Below are 17698 nucleotides of genomic sequence, written 5' to 3' on the forward strand. Positions count from 1 at the left end.
AATTAAGGGGTACCCCTATAATTAGGGCTTACCTTACAACAGCTTGTTACTATTGAATAATATGGGGTGTTATACTCCATCGCAAACCTAGGACAGGAAGGCTCCTAACCCTGTAAGGGAGGCATCCGTCTGTAATACAAACTCCTTAGAGAAGTCGACTACCTTCAGGATTGGGTTCTGGCACAGAGTCTGTTTCAAGGTGTTATAACGTATCTCATCCTCGTTGTGCCAATAAGTTTATCTGTCAGCTGGGCTGTTTTGTCTGAAAAGTTGGGGATAAACCTACAGTAATATCCTATTAACCGGAGAAAAGCTCTCGGGTCTCTTTTGGTCTCGGGGTTGGCATTTCTAAGACCGCTTTTACATTCTCATGTTGGGGCTGTACGTTCCCATTCCCTATGAAAAAGCCAAGGTATTTTACAGCTGGCTGGGCCAATCTACATTTATCTGGATTGCAGTTAGGCCAGGGTTTCTGAGGACTTTCATGATGGTATGAAGATGGAAGAGATGGTCCTCCCAAGTCTTACTAAAAATGATGATGTCAATATAAGTTCCACACAAATCGGATTCTGGTTGTATGATTTGATCCATGAGGCATTGTAAAGTGGCTGGTGTGCCTTGTCAGCCAAACGGAAGGACTTTGAATTGGAACCGTCCTCTAAAGACGTTGAAAATTGTCTTTTCCTTATGTGGCCCCTACACGGGAACTTGCCAGTACCCTTTGGTTAAATCTAGGGTAGATAGAAAGGTGGCTGCTCCAAGTTTATCATTTAGGTCAACGATGCCTGGCATGGGATAGGCATCGAAGTCCAAGAATTTATTTTTATTTACATTTATAAAGTGCACAAAACGGCCCTTGAGCCTCGGGGCGCTGTTACAGTAGGCTTCCTTGGTTGCAAGAGGGGTACAAAAAAGACAGTGAAGACAATAACTGAATTGGAGTTACATGTTGAAGGGTGCGCATTCATTTGGTGGAAGTCTATGCAGAATCTCCAGGAACGGTCAGGTTTAGTGACCAACACGATAGGAGAGGACAATGGACTTGCAGAAGGCTCGATAATCTTGACTTTTAACATTTTGTTGACTTCCTCAATCATTATCTGTTCACGGGCTTATGGAAGTCTATAGGGTTTTAAATGAACCACTTTACCTTAAGGTGTTCTAATATACTGTGAATGTGCCTTTTTACTCTTCCTAGTTTTTCTGAGAATACATCAGGAAATTAGTCCACTACATCTTTTAGATCTTCTTGTTGTTGGATAGATGGCTCGGGAGGAATTTATCAGTTATCTATCTCTTGGAGGACCAGACAGGCTAGTACGTTGGCATGGGTGGCTTACAGGTTCTCCTTCCACTCTTTGAAGAGATTTACGTGATAAAATTGGGCCTTCTGTTTTCTGTCCGGTTGGGGTACTTTATAATGCAGGTTCCCTTTTGTTGTATTAACTCATAAGGTCCTTGCCACTTGGAGACAAGTTTGTTTTCTGAGGTGGGTAAGAGGACCAATATTTTTTGTTTTATGTAGAATTATCTTAAGTTCACTTACTTGTCATAAGTTGATTTTTGTTGGCTCTGGGCCTTTTCAATACAAGTACAAACTAAGTCTCAAACCAATTTTGTATGTTCTTACATTCTGGTGGCGGTCTGCGAAATTGTAATGGGGCCTCCTCTTGTTCTTCCCAGGTTTCCCAGAGCATGTCCAAGACATCACTGGGCTCTCTACCAAAGAGCAGTTCAAAGGGAGAGAAACCTGTGGATGCCTGGGGGTTTTCCTCACTGCAAAGAGTGCCCACGTGATCATTCGGTCTCAGACCCATCCTTGTCTACCAATTTTTGTAAAATTAGTTTTAGGGTCTTATTGAATCTATCTACGAAGCCATCGGTTTGGGGATGGTACACAGAAGTTCTTAAGGTCGTAATTTGGAGTAGATCTTTGACTTCGGCCATAAGCTTACTCATAAAATTAGAATCTTGGTCTGTTAGCATTGCCTTGCGAAAGCCAAACCTGGAGAAATACCATAGAAGATGTTTAAGGATCTGCTGTGTGGTATTCTGCATTGGGAATGCCTCTGGAAATCTGGTTGCATAATCCACAATCGCAAGGACATATTTATGACCTAATCTGGATGTCTCTAGAGATCCAATTATGTCCATACCGTTTCTCGAAAAGGGGACTTCTATGATTGGCAACGGGTTCAGAGGGGCAGGTAATGGGATGTGCGTGTTGGTCTTTTGACATATTTCGCTCATTTGAATGAAGGTTTTTATATCAGCGTGGATACCTGGACAGTAAAAATTCGCACTAATATGTGCCTGGGTTTTAGATTGTCTTAAATGCCCCCCCGAGTAAGATGAGAATGCACATTCTCCAGTACAACCTTTCAGCGGCTCTTGGGTATTACCAACTGTGTTTTTACTAAGCCTTCCGTAGATGTCTCTCTTCTATAAAGCAATCCTTGTTTTAAGAAGAAAAAAGGACTTCCCTTTTCTAAGCCGCCTTCGTCCGTAATTGCTTGAAGAAAGCTTCAGCGAGAGCTAGATCATTTTGCTGGGCGTAGGTTGGGTCAGGATAGATTGGGGTGCGGGGGGGGGCCCTTCTCCCTTCCTTGCTTCGATGTTAAGAGATTTATCAGCTTCCGCAAAGCATAAGTTACCTCTCTGTTTTATCTGGTTCACTTTCTTTAAACTGAGTAAAGAGCTCTTTCCAAAATTCCCTGGGCAATTTTATCTCCCCGACATACATCAAAAGGGATCTCGTCATGATTAGGTAAGCAAACCTTCACGTCTCCCCGGAAGTCGGGATCAATGACGCTTGCTAAAACGTCTGTCCCGAACTTCCACGCTAGGCCAGATTTCGGGGCAAATTGTATGTAGCACCCAGCAGGGGGAACAAAACCAAGTCCGTAGTAATCATTCCTCTTTTCCAAGGAGGGATAATAGCGTACCTGCTGCTACAGATATCAAACCCTATTGATTACTTGGGGCGATGGATGGCCTAGAGGCTGTCTAAGTTTTTGAAATTGTAGTGTTCCCCGATTTATTATATTCAATTGAGTCACATTCCATTCCTGATACCATATGTAAGGAACACATGGTGGCAACAGTAAAGAAGACACAAGTGATCACAGTTCAAGGGTGCTTATTAAACTGTATATGCAGGTTGGAAAACACCTAATCTAAACCTAAATCTAGGATGGGAGCAAACTACCATTATCAAATAATAATAAGGCAGTCCTGGTGACATCTTGTCAAATAAAAAGGCCTATACTAAAAAGCCTATTGCCAATCCTTACAACTAAATAAAAAAGTAAGGGATGGGGTTCAAAAGAAAGAAGTGTTCACAAATGATAAGTCAGGATGTGGTAGCTGGGGTCGCCCTTCCCCACGTTTTGTGCACTGGACAAGGTGGGACTCCTGAGCACAGCATACTCTCGCGCTTTCCCAGCACGAGACAACTGTTCCGTTTTCAGCTATCAGGACCTTTGGCGGTTAAGTCTCTTCAACAAAAAGTCCCTTGCCTCCGAGGACCTGATGTGTTCAAAATAATAAACTAAAAGTTCCTTTCCAATGTACGCTGGGTGATGACTTCACCCCTGGCCCCCCTCTTAGGCGCTCAGACCCCTCTCGAATACCAGCCTACCTCCGCCTGGTTCACTATGGCTTTTTCTCGAAACCATTTCACCTGTGGCATTCACAAGTCTTGATGTCTAACGGTTCACTGTGGACATCCCTCTGTCGGGTTCACTCTCGTCAACACACTGTTCATCGGGACTTCAGACTTCGCCCCTTTCCATCAGTATCCCTCCGTCGGGTTCACTCATGGCAACTTTTATCAATCAAACAGGTCTTCCTCTTTTCTCACTATGCAGGATTCATCTCCCTTAGCTTTTCAATTACGGGCAGGCAAAGACTTTCGACTGCACAGGGGGTTTTGCTAGACCCCTGTATGACCACTTTGACCGTTTCCTTCTGGCTCTCCTTGGGTCTTCTGGTTTCGATAGTTTAAAAAAACGTGGGATCAACCAGAGTCTCTCGAATGAGCACCCACGTTTTGCGGACCCATCTGCAGCTGGTTTTCCCTTAATGTTAACAGTTCTTTGAACTTTCCTTAATTTGCCATTTTGCGACTTTCGGTCAACACAGTTCGGTTTCTTATCGGTTCTACCCTCGACTCACCGGCTTTGATGAATCGCTAGGCTTTTCTTGTCTCTGGAGTTACGGGCGGTACCATGGTTGCAAGCGTCTCTCCCTGTTCCACTTAACCGTTTTGGCGTGCTCTTTGTACCGTTGACATCTGCTGCAACACACGCTGGCTATTGTTTGTGGTCTTACGATTCCTTCCACTGAGGTTTTTCGGGACTGGTTCGGAAAGGGCCAAATCGTTTCTCTCTTTGTCACCCCTTTACTTCTCGCCACCTTTCTCCTCTTGAACTGCTGTGCTTGGATAGCTCTCTCGTTGTGCGATCCGCCTTGCTCTTACTCTTCTCTCGTGCTCCCCCTTTTATCCCTGTGGGGAAGGCAAAAGGCCGTCAGATGTGTGTGATTTTGGTCAATTGTCTGACTGTGCCTGACACTTGTGTTGGGGCATGTCCGGTAAACGGCTCTGTTAGTCCATTGTCATTCGTGTTGTGCGAAAGTGTTCATGTCGGAAAAGAGGGGCGGAGTGGCAGAGTGTCTATCCTACGTAGTAGGATGGGGAAAAGGTGGTTAGAAGAAGGGGGATACCGCATCTCACCCATCGGTGTCCCACTTCGACTCCCCAAGGACCCCTTAGCCAGGTGATACCCCCTCACTGGTCCATCCCCAGGAACTCGATCCAATAGCGAGGGCCGTGTCCTGGCCACCTGGATGACTGATCCCTGCAGACTCGTCAGGGAGACACCTTCAGGTTTCTCACAGTGATGGGATGGGATATGGTCTTAAAAATCCAACAAACGGTGTATTTCTTCTCCGATGTCCGCAGACAATCCGGGGCAGTCCTGTAATGTCTGCGAACATCTTAGATGTTCTTGGTCATCTATCCTTACTTGTGCATTACAGGGTTGGTGAAAAGCAGTTTTTGGATGGCGCACAACCTTGGCGCCACTCAGTGAAACTGCATGACATTTTGGAATTTCATTCTAGACCTGATGCTGAATGGTTTTGGAAAGTGTGATGCTATTTTGTAAAGAGGGAAAAAAATGAAAGGGGGGGTATCCGAAAATATTGTAAAGGCTTATAAATGTGTTGCCATTTGCCGAATGTGCACAAAAGTTTGAAAAAATATTTTAGATCTAGATATACATGTTTTGCAATGTTTGGAGTTTTGTCAAGGAGGTCTCTCTGCATTTTTAGATGGTGTATTCCATTTACTGGAAGTATTGCTACAGGAATTCTTGTGGAGGGCGGCGTGACACAAACTATCATTTACCACTATGTGCCTGCCTTATAAGGAGGGAGGGGGTGCAACTATCAGATTTGCAAAAATACTACTTGGCGGCCCAATTGAGCTTTGTGGCCACCTGGCTGTCAGACGAGGCCCCCTCTGAAACCAGGCTATTGCAGACTGGTGGCCCCGGCATGCCTGAAAGAAATATTGTTGGTGCCACTGAGTTGCATAAAGAGTGTCCCTATGGTGGTGAAATTGGGTGGGAAGGTCTGGGGCAGGGCCCTGCCACTACTGAAACTTACTCACCCTTACTCACCTGAGACTTCAATATCCGCAGATGTCTGCAAGGCCATCGCGGATTTGACAACTGTGAGATACTGGGAAAGGTGGGGTATGTACACCTGGGGCGATCTGTATAATGACAAAGCCTTCAGGGAGTTTGAATCACTGCGGGAGAAAGGAGGGGTACCTGGAGGGCAGTTCCTCTGGTACCGGCGGTCTCAGGAGGGGGGGTGGGAAGGGAGAAATGGGAAGGGTGGCCAAACGAGCCGGTGGCAAACCCCCTGATGACTCTAATGCACAACTTGAGTGATGGCTGGCGGGTGGTGTCCAGACTAGTCTATTGACAGACATTCCCAACCCTAAAAGTTCTGCATTAAAAGCGAGATGGGGGGGGGAAACACCTGGAGGTGGACATAACTGAGAAGGAATGGGAAAGGATAATGGCACACCCTAAAGAGGTGTCACAGAATGCCCGTTTCAGGCTGATAGAGCTGAACTTATTGTACCATACATATATGACGCCATGCAGGATAGTCGCATTCAACAACAGCAGACCACCGCTGTGCCCTTGGTGTGAGTCGAGTGACAAGGACCTGATCCACATGTTCTGGGGATGTGATCGAGTGCAAAGTTTCTGGGCACGGATTGAACAGGCCTGCAAAAAAGCTGGATTAGTACGATACAAATGGACCCCAAAAGAATGTCTGCTGGGGGCATACCCAAGAGCTGATAAGCATAAGCATGTGGTCAGGTTCATGGACATGGTGTGCATATTGGCTAAAAGATCAATGGCAATGGCTTAGAAATCAGCTGGCGGTCCACAGTACGTTAGCTGGCACAGAGAGTTCAGGGGTAGAGACTAGAGTCTGGATGGAAGGAGTGAGCAGAAATGGGGAGGAAGGGAGCAACATCTGTGATGCCTGGAAGCCACTGGTCTGGGACATGTTCCACCTGTCAGACTACAAACCCCCCCCCCCCCCCTCTGAAGCTACTCAAACCCCGCGCCCATCTTAAGCACTTGACCTTAAACTGGTAAAGCACGCCCTACGTGTCAGCGAAGCATTCCCCCGATCTGAAGACCGCGACCGCTCCGAGCAGGCCCGTTACTGTAATTCGCACATACCAAGATATTGAAAAGTGTTACATTACTTTACATTACAAGACAGTTGTTTGTGTGTTTATTCCGTTGTTTTGGCGATATCAGCGTAAAATTGCATAACAATTGAGACATCCTATGTAAAGTGAGGCAATTGATATATGCAAATCTGTATTTATACATAAATGCCAATACATTTTTCTTTTTTTTAAAAAGGGTTATAATTTTTTTGCTGTTTGACAAAAGTTTCCAGAAAGATTAAAGACCCAACCTTGAATGTTTGTGCAAAGTCTGAATGGATTTTGTCAAGTGGGGTCTGAAAGCATGGTTTTGCAAATGTGTACACGTTTTATTTTTTGAAAAGTGACATAATGTTGGTACAAAAGATAGTGATGTACCTTTGGTGATTGAGGTATAGCCCGTGGCCATGGGCAGTAGATAGATTGTCTGGGTCATGGCGTGAGGTCATGACCCAGACAATCTGCCTACGGGCCATGACCACGAGGGACAACCAAGGGGGATAAAGTGGGCATGAAGGAAAAAGTCTTTCCACTCAAACTCCTGGTTCACTGATGAGCTCCAAACCTTACTTAGCAACAAACGGCAGGCGCTTAAATACTGTCAGGCTAACCCCTGTGACACCGCTAAAGAAAGCTTCAAAACTATCACTAAAAAGTACAAAGACGCCATTTTCACTGCCAAACCTGAAGCGTATAATCGCCGAATATCCGACGCCAACTCCCAAATCTAAAGAACTCTTCACCATCTTTAATGAACTCAAAGATCCTCCGATCTGCACGGACAAAATTATTAAAGCTGAAGCATGGTGCACGAGCATACAAGCTGCTATGCTAAAAAAAATAGACCTGCTACAAAACAAAATTCTAAACCATTATAAAGCCCTTCTGAACCAAAACCAAAGCCAGCCAATACAGACTCTGCCCAACAGCAAACCTAACAACTTCCCGAAATTCGCATTAAAAGACTTCTCAGAAGCAGACGTCATAGACCTCCTCAAACACCTTAAACCATCGCAATTAAGGGCGATGTATGCCCTCCCAAGATCATGAAGGAGTGTGCCGAGCCACTTGCCCCACTCCTTACCGACTTCATCAACTCCTTATTTAAATCCGGCATTGTCCCTGACAGCCTTAAGGAGGCCTGGGTGCGCCCCCTTTTAAAAAACCTACACTTGACCCTTCCCAGCCTAACAATTACCGGGCCATAACAACCGTCCCGTTTCTGCTCAAAATACTAGACAAGGCCGCTCACAGCCAGATCCAACTTTACCTAGAAACCAACTCCATCCTAGGAAAAAGGCAGTCTGGATTTCGCAAAGGGCACGGAACAGAAACCGCCCTGTTAGACCTAAAATTTCAAATAACGCATATCTTGGACAACGGCAAGGCCGCCCTCCTCCTCCTTCTAGACCTCTTGGCGGCATTCGATCTCGTGGATCATAAAACCCTCAACACACACCTCATGCATGATGCACAATTCTATGATCAAGCAGCTTCCTGGATCATCTTCTTCTTAGAAGGTAGAGCAATGAAAGTTTTCCCAAACACAGCAAATGCAGCTCCCACCATTCACTGTGGCGTCCCCAGGGATCATGTACTGCCCCTACACTATACAGTCTCTTCACAAAGCCTCTTTTTGATAAACTCGATGCACTTGGGATCGCATACACAAACTATGCTGACGACAACCAAGTGCTCCTTTCTCTAACCCGCTCAGATCAACAAGATGCTACTACCCTTCGGCAAATCTACTCCACTATACAAGCCTGGATGGCCACTATGGCCTATGCCGCAACAGGGACAAGACTGAGATTATTATTCTTGGCCAAAAATCCACTCTAGCAAAGCTAGACTGTGTCTATTCCAACTTCAATATTGACAACTGCATCATCCCAGTCCTCTCATCTGTTAAGACACTAGGGGTCCATATAGATGCTACACTCTCCATGAACAAGCAAGTCAACGCTATTGTCTCTGCCTCTGCCCTTACTACCAAACCCATTAACGCCATAAAACCCTTCTTAACAAAGGACAATTGTCTCTCTATAGCTAGAGCCACAGTAGGGGCCAAGCTTGATTATTGTAATGCACTACTTGCCGGTACCTCCACAAAAAACATAAGCAGACTCCAAATCACCCAATATAACTCACTCGGAGCAGCCCTAAGCATACCAAAAAGAGATCACATATCACAAGCAGGAAAGTCTGTTCACTTGTTTCCAGTGCAAGACCGCATCACATTCAAAATTCTTACGACCACACTCAAATGCATCAACTTTACTGCAGCTTCCTACTTCTCAGATACTCTATCAAGATCCACCTCAACCAGGCCTACAAGAACATGCTACACCAACCAAATCACCATTCCGCCCATCTACAGAGCCAAAGCAGGAGGAATAGGTTTCCCATATCTAGCCTCTAAGCTCTGGGATGCGCACCCCACTGCCCTCAGAGCAGAAACTTCTCTCCCTGCCTTTTGTAAAAACCTTAAAACTGCTCTCCTTAACTAACTGCTCTTTACTTTCCCTCCATGTCTCTTCCTTCACCCTATTCATGCTGCTGTACAAACTGTTCTGCACAATTAGTACAATATGTATGCCTGTCTGTTATGTATGTAACTAAGTTTTGATCTCTCACTGTAACAAGTGTCACAATGCTTTCAAACTGCTACGTGCTCTACAAACCTAAATAAATAAATAAATGTCCACCAGGGACCGGCTATGTGGTAACATTTATTGAAATTGGGATCGATTTGAAAGGGAAAAAAGAATGTCCTCGTGGTAATATGGTCATAGGGTTCTCTTTGCCTTCAGCAGGCTGCCATGGAAAGGGAAGAGGGGCTATGTATGGAGCCCTGCCTTCCCGTTTCATGGTGGCCATATTGGAAAATGATTTTCCTTCCTACAGCAGGACGCTGCACGTGTCCTGGTGCAGGAAGAAAAATCCTTTTTGCACCCCGGGTTACCACTTTGGCAACCCAGGGTGGTAATGGCCTCCAGGCTCTGTTCTAGGGACTGGAACGGGGGATAACTGTCCGGAGCCCTCGTTATCCACCCTCACTTCGCTTGGGCTGTTAACTTGCTCCGGCGGTCCGTTATCCCCCGTTCTAGTGCCTAGAACGGGGGATGAACGCCACATTATTCCCATTAGCATAACAAAATGCTAATGGAAATGTTGGAACATCTTATTGAATCTATGTTGCCGTTCTTTTGCCTCACTTAAGCAGCCCTCCTGCCTCTTTTCCTTTGCAGATAGGGGAGCAAGTGGTTCTAGGTCACCTAGCCGAAGCCCCGCCCACCTGTTGTCTTCCCGGTTGCCACTCTTTCCCCCTAGCCACCTTCTTAGCCCTGCCTCTTCCTTTCTGCTCTTAACTCTTAGATCAAGGGCGTCGGTCGCCCGGCCGTCTGAAGCGAAGGGCAGACGAAGAAAAGGGCAATTCCTGTTCAGACCAGGAGGATTCAGGGCCCAAACCCCTTTTCATACAGCAGGTAAGCATGCGCCAACGTGTGGTTTCTCCCTATGTCCCCATAGGCCACCCCGACCATCATCAGGCAATGCCAACGTCAACTTCTCTGGTGCTGCGGTGAGGACTGGTGCTCCATGGCACAGTAAGTTGTGCATTTGAAAACGTTCTATTCTTGCACCGCAGCGCGTGTGCCCGCTCCCCCGCCCCTCCCTTTGTCCCAGTTGCTTCCTTTGTTTGTTGGCCCTCCCTCCATCCCACCATGCTCCCATTTGGTTGACAGGCCCTTTAAATAGTCCACCAAAGTCACCCCCTGCCGTGGCAGCCACCACAGCCAAGGACGGCTCCAGTGGTGTCTACCAGTGTCCACTGTGGTAGCACGTAGCCTGCAGCCGTCTACCTGCTGCGACTGATCATGTAAGTGGAATCTGGGTGTGTTGTGTTGTGCTGTGCTCAAATACTTATCCAACAACTTGGCCGTGTGCGCTCCCTCGCATCGTAGATCCCCACATCCTGTTCCACGCCCCCCTTGCGTTTCTCTTCCTTAATCTCGCATCTCAGCCCTTCCCTCTTGGATCTATTGTGTACAATTCTGACGCTGTCTCGTGCTCTACTGTTTTCTGTAATTTCTTTATCTTCTAGATTCCTGTTGTGTTCTTTGCCTTGTTGACTGTATTGTTGATTCTATTAACTTGGTGTTTGCTCTCTACGGTTCTTGATATTGTGTTGATATCCATGGTTTGTGGCATCATTGCAATTGCCTGCTTTCTTCACTTAGGTTCCCTGCTGATCTCTGTTTTGCTTTAGGTCCTGAATTGCACCTGCTTTCTTCACTTCCAGGTTCCCTGTTGAGATTTGTGTGTTGCCTAGTTCTGTACAATATCTACATGATCTACCTTTAGATTCCCAGTTGTTCTCTTTTCTTTCTGATGGTTCTGTACTGCATCTGATTTTATAGGTCAGTTGTTCTTTGTTGTGACCCCCTCCCTTTCGTGTCCCCCCATGCATTCCTCCTATCTGCCCCCCTGCATGAACTCCCCCAACCGCCCTTCTTTTCTCCCCTCACCACCTATGGTGCGCTCTGTCTCACCTGCCTTTTCTAACTTCTTTTCTATGGACTATCCTATCCCTCTCACTAAGTCTAGCAGGAAGAAGTTCAAAAGAGACATCCTGGTCTCCAACCCAGGCCTCCCTATCGCTGATGCCTCTACCAGTGCTTCCTCCAGACAGACCCTTACCGACATACGCTTTGTCGTTCCCTCTCCAGTCCTATGGACCCCCCCATATGGTCTCTGTTCCCTCTTCTTTTTCCTCCTCCATTAATAGTGGCACCCGGTGGGAGGCCCTCCTATGCTCCTTCCACTCCTCTAAGAGCATCATTAATGTCTACTTAAATGGTCCAGGGCCCTCAGGCCAATCACCTCCTCTTTGATAGACGCGTCCTGCGCCTTATCAACTTCCTTTCCTCTGATCTCCCTTCTTACCCCTCTCTGGCTCCTCTGCCGCCTCCTTCCTCTGGCACCCCTTCGGCACCCCTGATGCTTCTATGGCCACCCTATTGCCTCCCTCCTCTGCCACCCCTCTTGTTACTCTCCTCTCCCTCTGACTACCCTGCCTTCTCTTCCTTCCTCCTCTGCCCATCCTCTAGCACCTCCAACACGTTTGCAGGGTGTACCTCTGGCCTGTACCCCACCCAGGAAGCCTTTCAAATGTGGCAATCTGCTCCACATCGATATTCTCAACTCTCGTTCAGCTGTCAAACACTCCTGACATCTTCTGTAAGAGCTTGATTTGGATGTACTCGGTCTCACCGAGACTTGGTTCAAGTCCAGCTGTGTCATGAGTTTAGACACTCTCCTTCCCGATGGCTACAAGATCCTCTCCGAACTCAGAACCAACTGTCCCGGAGAGGGTATAGCCTTGATATTCAGAGTGGATCCCTGCTTCTATCTTTCCAGTGCAGCACTCCTCCTCCTTTGATTGCCTGGTCTGAAGGCTCTCCATCTCTCCTGGCCTCTATCACTGTGGGCACTATCTACAGGCCTCCCGGCCAGGTTGCCCTCTTCCTCTCTGAGTGGGTTGACCTCTCCTGCTCGCTCTTTGCTTCTCCCTCCCAACTTCTCCTCCTCAGAGACTTGAACATCCACCTGGATGCTACCAGCCCTTCTTCAGGACTCTTTCACAACCTCTGTGATTCTCTGTCTCTGTCTCTTTCTCTGTCTCTTTCTCTGTCTCGTCAATTTCTCTGTCTCTTTCTCTGTCTGCAGGGCACACCCTGGATGTTCTGATCTCCTCAGACCTCCCCTTCTCTAACCCTCTCACCCCACCTCTCTTGGAGTGATCACTTTCTCCTTACTTCCCACCTCTCTCTCTCTCTTCCCTGCAGGTCAAGCTGACTCCAGCACTGCCACCCACCTTCTCATCCAACCCATGAAGTGTGTGTCAGTTGAGGCTTTTGCTGCGGCTTTCTCTCCTCCTTCTGCACCTTTGGCTGACTCTCACCCTGACGGAGCCTAACACTCTGGTTGTCCTTGCCCCTGTCATGAGGATCCGCTTGAAGCCCAAATCCAAGTGCAACTCTTGGTACAATTCTGGCCTTGCCGCCCTTAAACGCAAGTGTAGGGCGGCAGAGAGGAAGTGGTGGGCCTTGCGCGCTCCCCCTGACACACTGGCCTGCCGCCAGCTCCAAAGGCATTACAGAGTCTGTCCTCTCTAAGAAGAGAGTGTACATCCAAGCTTGCATCTCTGCGGCATCTAACAACTCGGCCGAACTTTTCAAAATCTGCAAGGAGCTGGCCAATCCTGCTGCACTCTCTGCCGATCCCTCCCACGCCCTGTGCACGGCCTTGGCCTCTCATTCACTACTAAAACGCAGGACATCCTATCCAACCCCTCCTCTTATTCCTCCTCCTCTTTCTCCTCCTCCTCCTCCTCCTCCTCCTCCTCCTTCTCAGCCTTCCTCCTCCTCCTCCTCCTACCACCCCTGGGACGTCTGAAGCCATCTCTCCTCCTCCTTTGATCGGTTCACCCCTGACAATGTTTCTAGACAAGTCCTGTCTATAAAGTCTCATCAAAGCAGATTCTCCCTTGCTCATCTAGACCTATCAAGGACCACATCGACACCCTTGCTCCAGCCTTGACTGATTTCTGAAATCACTCCTTTGCCACTGGAGCTCCCCCCCTCACCCCTCTAAGCATTCTTGTTCACCCTCTTCTAAAAATGCCTTTGGCCGATCCTTCCTCTCTGGCTAACTAGCGGCCATTCTCCATCACTCCTTTCCTGGGTAAACTCTTGGAACAGCTGGCCATCTCCCAGCTTAATCTACATACTGAATCTGCTGGTTGCCCCCATGACCACCCGTCTGGCTTCAGAGCTGCTAGAAGCACGGAAACTGCTCTCCTGAACACACATGAAGACTTGCTCTCCAATCTTGACTCTAATCTCCCTTCTGTCCTCATTCTCCGTGATCTATCCTCTGCTTTTGACCCGGTCAACCATGCCATCCTGCTCAATCGTCTCCATGACAACCTCTGTATTACTGATTTGACCTCCTTTCTCACCGACTGACCCAGGTTCAACTAGGGTTTTTCCTCTCTTCTATCCCTCTCTTTACTTGTAGTTTTCTCCATGGGTCCGACCTCTCTCCCTGGCTCTTCAGTCACTACCTGGCACCTTTTGCCCACCACATCACTACTTTCGGCTCCAATTTTCATTGTTATGCAGATGACACTCAGCTGTCTTTCAAGCTCCCCTCATCCACCTCTGCTACTCCTCTTATACCAGAATGTCTAGCCGTAATTCAGGAATGGTGTGCCGCCAATGATCTCTGTCTTAATGCCAGTAAGAATGAGATTCTCCTCATTGGGACACTTGCTCTGTCCTTTTCTCTCTCTCACTCTCACTCTTTTTTTCTTTTTCTCTCTTTTTTCTTTTTTCTCTCTCTTCCTTCCTGTGAGGCCAAGAACCTTGGTGTCCTCTTCGACTCCACCCTCTCCTTCTCTCCTCACATCTCTGACTTCTATAAGAAGTCAAACTATCAGCTGCACCTCCTCAGAGGTATTCTTCCTTTCCTCTCCTTCCCCCAGAAGCTCACTGTCCCCAGAGCTCTGGTCCTTTCTAGGCTGGACTATTGCAACAGCCTCTTTCTAAATCTTCCTGCCTCTACTCTTCGACCTTTACGACTTATCCGGAACAGGACTGTGAGATTTGTCCTTGGCCTCAAGTCCAGGGATCGTATCTCTCCAGCTCTGTAATCTCTTCACTGGCTCCCTGTGGCTGCAAGGATGAACTTCAAGACACTCTGCATTGTCCACAAGGCTTTTTGGGGCCTGGGACTGCTCTACCTCAAACTTTCTCTTCCAAAACCGCTTCCTTCTCGAGCTCTCTGCTCATCCACTTCCAACTCTCTGAAGGTGAGACGCTTCTCCAAGCAGAGAGTTGGTGGCCTCCCTGCCTCTGTCAAACTTGAGCAGATCCACCTCTTTTTCCGGAAGCAACTAAAGACCTTCCTTTTCGCTTCCGCTTTCGCTCTTCCGCTCCGCTACTGATGCACCTGACTGCTCTGCGCACTGGTCACCTGGTCACCCTCTGAACTCGGGCCCGGGCTCCTGCATTTCCAGTTGCCCTTGCACGGTCTCCCAGCAGTCAAGGGTCTGTATCTGCAATCCTTAATGGTGGACTGTCAAAGTAAAGGTTATCTGGAATTGTATTAGCAATATATACATAGGAGAAATGGTTACAAAAAATGCGCTATTTGCAGAAAAAAAACTTCTTTTACAAAAAAACATGTTTATGGAAAATGATTTGATGATTTATAATTGTTTAGAAGTGATGTACTTGATGAAATTGTAACAGAATAAAATGATATATTTTTAATAAGAACACATTCTCTGTCCCTCAGTATGCAATTTCTCAAATTCTCTTATTGACTCTTTTTCAGCACATAGGGCATCCTTTCTGTTTTGCATGTATTGAAGTTACCCCAGATGCCCATGTAGGGGTTCCCCACCTTTGTTTTCGGCTGTATCTGCAATCCTACAGTCCCTTCTCTCTGCACTTATTAGCCACCCGCTGGCTGCACTTGTGAGTTAACTGCCCTTCGCTCTTCCCCCCCCCCCCTTGCACTTCTCCCAGTCCCTCGTCCCTGCACTTGCGTGATCTGAAGGACACAAGGGCCAGTAAGATTGTTATTTTGTCCTCCCTTGTTTCCTCCTCCTTGTCTTGTCGCGCCTAGAAACACTTGTGTACAAGCGCGTTATAAATGCTACATCATATCATGGACTTTACTGAGAGATGTAAAGTACATGGAGTCTATACTATTTGTTTTTAGTTCTATTTTTCTATTTGAAGATGGTTCCTAAATGAACCTTTTTTTAAATTTTTTTTTTTAGGGGAGTTTAAAACATAAGGTGGGGAGGGATGAGGGAAGAGGCACCAAGCACTGATATGCAGGAGCAGGTGGGCAGGGGAAGTTGTTGTGCGTGTTACATCTGAGGTAGGGGCAGTGTTTCTCATGCTACCTGATTATAGCTTTAAAAGCACTTCACAATTGCTCCCCCCCCCTGCAGAGTGTTGTGTGTGTTGCAGTATACACAGAGGACTGTTGACTTCTAAAGATATGGATCAACGGCCTCTTTTATTGCTTCCAAGGTGCTGTGGTGATTTTGTGTCCCACAGAAGTAGCTGTGTGGTTATAGTATTGGTTGAGGAAGATGAGGTGGAGGATAGCCTACTACTTGTTAAGAAAGGAATGCCTTCCTGAGAGCATTGTGGTGTTTGGAATGGGTGTGGCGGCGCATGAAGGTGGTCCGGTAGGAGTACTGTCCAGGTAGTCACAACGGAGTACAACGTTGCACTCTGTGCATTTCACTTTGATAGCTTTAGCCTTTGGTACATCCCCAACAGTGGTAAAGAACTGCCACACCCATGATTCTCTTGGTGCTAGAGGTAGGCACTTCCTTTACCTCATCTTCTTGGTCCTCTTCATTGTCTTTGGAAGTACTTCCATTTTTCGTTGTGTTGGTCCTCTAGCTGGTGGTGGTGGCTTTTGGGGAGGAGGGGTGGTAATAGCTGGTGCCATTCTTAAGATAAATAGCATTTTTGCTAATATTCTTCCCAGTATGTCCTCTGTAGTAGATTGGTGATGGATAATTAGTAAGAATAGTTGTAGGACCTGTGCAAGGGGAACATCTTGAGGTTGAATGTTCCTAGATCAGCAGAAAGTGCAGTTCTGAGCTGTCCGCGAAGCACGGACACGATCATGCAGAGCAAAGCATTTGACACGTCATCATGCCACACGCGGTCACGTGACAGTTTCTGCGATGACGGCAGACGTTCACCGACATCGACGAATGCAAATACTGTTGCAAAAGGTGTATAGATGTATTACAAATGTATGCCAGAAATGTGACCTATTAATAATTTTTTTTGTTGTAAATTTGTGAAAACTGAAAAAGATTTAAAAAAAAATAAAAAATAAATGATGCTAGAAGGTGGGAAATGGCAGAGTCTTAAGGTGAAACTGTAAATTGGACAGAAGTTTTACTATATTGGTATAATTATGATATTAGTCAGTTTTAGGAAATTAGCATGCACTGGTAAAAATCCATGAAATTCACTGAAAAAACTTTGTTAAAGGGACGTTATGGTTACAAGTAAAACCGAAAAACCATTGAAATTCACCAGTTATGGTAAGCTAAGCAACAATAACTTGCACCACCATCGTGCACTGCTAAGTCTAACACCCAGGACATCAAAGATGACATCACATCACCATCTTTGACCCACTTTTGTTCCACTTGTTACAGGACTTAATTTGCACACCCATAATTTAACTAAAAACGAGTCCTCCTGCTGAGAATGAAGAATGCCCAAAACACTGGTCTGTGGGATGGTCCACAATCCTGTTTTAGCTTGCTGTGCTTTGCGAGAGGAGACATTTCCATATGCATATCGGTTCCATCCCGCACATGAGGCCAACCCAGCAGTGAAATGCTAGTCCTTCTTAATTTGAAAAGAGTTCCACCACAACATCAGGCGCGCGTTGTGGCCTTGCTCGGCATCAGCAAGGTGCGGTTGAGGTGGGCCGTCTCTTGAGTCATCAAAACAAGGAGTTTACACCTGGCTTTCTCTTACTGACTTGGGGTGAAACCTCAAACATTTATTAATTCACTAATGTGAGGGACTCTCTCCTGAGAATGGTAACGGGTTAAATAGTCCATAATTTAGGATGAGAATGCATTGAGGCTATCAAGGGCTGTATTTTTGCGGGTGGTCTGCCCAAGCTTTTTCTGCCTATAGATATCTGGAATAACAAGAAAGAAACTGGCAAGCATTTGGGTGAAGAGGTATGGAGTGATTTCACAGTGGCACTGTTCATATACAGGGATCAAAAAATAGAATTGAGGAGCAGGCGCCCCTCTGTATTGGGCATCACCCAGCAAGCAGGGGGCTACCTCCTGAGAATTAT

At 46.7% G+C, this 17698-nt stretch overlaps 1 protein-coding gene across 3 annotated transcripts in view; it reads left to right on the plus strand.

Annotated features, from left to right (window-relative positions):
* TECPR2 (tectonin beta-propeller repeat containing 2) overlaps positions 1–17698 on the plus strand; it is an 879235-nt gene that overhangs the window by 60265 nt on the left and 801272 nt on the right. The window lies entirely within an intron of this gene.

This window comes from Ambystoma mexicanum, chromosome 14 (assembly GCF_040938575.1).
Source record: "Ambystoma mexicanum isolate Mex_15411 chromosome 14, UKY_AmexF1_1, whole genome shotgun sequence".
Taxonomy (NCBI): domain Eukaryota; kingdom Metazoa; phylum Chordata; class Amphibia; order Caudata; family Ambystomatidae; genus Ambystoma; species Ambystoma mexicanum.